The sequence below is a fragment of the Sinocyclocheilus rhinocerous genome, unplaced genomic scaffold (genome assembly GCF_001515625.1).
Source record: "Sinocyclocheilus rhinocerous isolate Xijiao unplaced genomic scaffold, SAMN03320098_v1.1 scaffold2378, whole genome shotgun sequence".
NCBI classification, from domain to species: domain Eukaryota; kingdom Metazoa; phylum Chordata; class Actinopteri; order Cypriniformes; family Cyprinidae; genus Sinocyclocheilus; species Sinocyclocheilus rhinocerous.
In genome coordinates, this window is record NW_015655570.1 from 453,272 (window position 1) to 456,044 (window position 2,773).

The following is a 2,773-nucleotide window of genomic DNA, read 5'->3' on the forward strand; positions in this document are numbered from 1 at the left end:
AAACTGACATCTTAAAGACGTCTATCAGATGTTTGTACACAGCAGATGCTTTCCAGATGAAGCGATCTTTAACAGACATCTTGCAGATGTACCTGTGCTATCTGGGGATGTACGTACAATGTAAGTAAGAGATTCATTTAACAGTGTACACAGCTTCAGTGATTATAACGATAGTTTTGAGAGTGCTTAAACTCGCAATAGATCAATGTTAGTGATACATTTCTATATATAATTTATTTGCTGTTTGAATAACCGTGGAAAGGAAACATTATATAATTATCAATTTCTAACGTTTTTATTGAGATCCTATTTGGGAGCACCTGTAATCACGTTAAATACAAATTCAGTCCCATTAAACATTTTCTTTAGCCTACATAACACGAATGTCTGGTCCTTACCCTGAAGTTGGTTCACCCTCCGCCGATGAAAATCATGATATGGCACAGTGCACAGGCTGTTGTCAACAAAAGAAAAACATTAAGGGCTTCCACCAAAATAAAGGTTAGATGGTTTAAGATTTGAAAATGAAGAAATTGAGACTATATTAGTAATTTTACAGTTGTAAAAATTATTATAGTATTTTTCTTGAATGGTCATATTTGTTCTTAAATGGTCATAGATATTTATTTATTTATTTATCTGCAATCTTTATCCAAAAAAAACATTACATTTACATTACATTACAATTACATTTTCTTCCCTAAATCGCGCAACCCTAAAAAAGCTGTGCATTATTATTATTTTATTATTATTACTATTTTATATATATTGAGACTATATTAGTAATTTTACAGTTGTAAAAATTATAGTATTTTTCTTGAATGGTCATATTTGTTCTTAAATGGTCATAGATATTTATTTCTTTATTTATCTGCAATCTTTATCCAAAAAAAACATTACATTTACATTACATTACAATTACATTTTCTTCCCTAAATCGCGCAACCCTAAAAAAGCTGTGCATTATTATTATTTTATTATTATTACTATTTTATAGTCATATATAATTACAAAAATTTGGGGCCAAATTGTGCTGCCCAACAAGCAAGAACAGCCACCTTGAAGCTTTATTATGATTGTTGTTGTTATTTTTTATTGTTTTTTAATCACATTCATAATCACAGTTTTTTATCAAAAAAATCACAATTAGATTTTCCCCAAATTGTAATCCCTACCATATGCTGAATTTTTCAGCATCATTTTTCAGAATGTCTCCTTTTGTGTTTGACGAACAAAACATAACATACAGGTTTGTCTCGACATGAGAGTAAATAATGCCAGATTGTTCATTTTTGGCAGAACTACTCCTTTAAACTGACACTAGACCTGGATGAGAATGCAGCAGGGTGACTGCCAGGAAATTGTAGGATATTCAGAATCATTAGTGCACAACACAGGATGTGGACTGGGGTAAAAATATCATGCCGCCACATACAGATACCCATACGCATATCCAAAACAGACTAAAGGTGAAACTGGGAAGAAGAGGAAGAGAGAAAGAATGAGAGAGACTAGATTTAGCCTCTTTAACATACATACTTTGGGTGTGAGTTTGGAGCACAGAGGACACAGTGGATAGCGCAGAGCTGAGACCTAATGAGGCCACGCGAAAGCAGGAACGCTTCTGTGATCCAGGAATCCAATAGAACAGTTCTCTCTACCATTTATCCTGTATTTACTGCTGCCTGAGTGGGACGACCTCATCATTTCTGGCCTGTCAGTCAACCCAGCTCAATCTACTGATTGGTTCATCAGTCTGTTTGTCATCTCAAAGGCCCGCCTCCCACTTTTGTGCATGCGCAGATGGCCCCTTCATGTGTGAAGCGTGCATTAATTGTGCAACATCAAACGGCGCTTGTAAAAATCCCTCCGTCAGAGGCTTGTGATGCTGTACCTTCTCTCAATCTGGGTCAGGCGCAAGTCTCCCTCTTATCCATCTCTTTAGTCAAGTTCCCATTCCTTCAGTCCCTTTTCTTTCTCTTTGTCTCATCTCTTTGCAGAATTCGGGGATTGTCAGAGGACGTGGAGGCTGTATCTTTGAAGCCCGCCTGTAGTAACAATACAACACTTCTGTCTGACACGCAGCAAAATGTGTCTACCATCGATTTTAGGTCTCAGGGGCTGAAACAGAGCTGTCCCGTGATTGTGTGATCACAGGATGATGTATTTCAGATTGTCAGCAGTTTAATTACAGGATGTTGTAGCTTGCACACTGGAAGTGCTTCTGGAATGGCACTGTGGGTGTCTGATGGTCTTCGGTTGCTACAGTTATATGCCACTTGAAATCCCCCCCCCCAAAAAAAAGGCAGAAATGAGCTTCCCACTGACAACATCCGCAGCAGCAGTGTTGTATTGTACAGTGAGTTCACTAATAATCCAGTACGGCTCCAGTACGACCTAATTAGGAACAGGAAATCTCTGCTTCTGCAGACGTTACTGTGCCTGAATCATACCTGATGTACCTGTGAATCACTAGTCCAAAGTCTGACATTTAAAGGTTGAATTGATCATTTAGGTTTGAAAGTTTCGTCATATTTTAAAACCCCCCAAATGAACATTCGTCATAATTTACTTATACCCTCGCGCCATACCAAACTTGTTTTCCATTTCTTTATTCTGTAGAATACAAAACTTTGAAAAATACCAGCTACACGATGAGAGATGACGTTGGTGGAGGGTTAAATGCAACGATGTCAAATTACCTCATGTCTCATTCAATGGTGAAAAGACATTACAGTACAAAGTGCATAATATTACAATAATAACGCCTTCC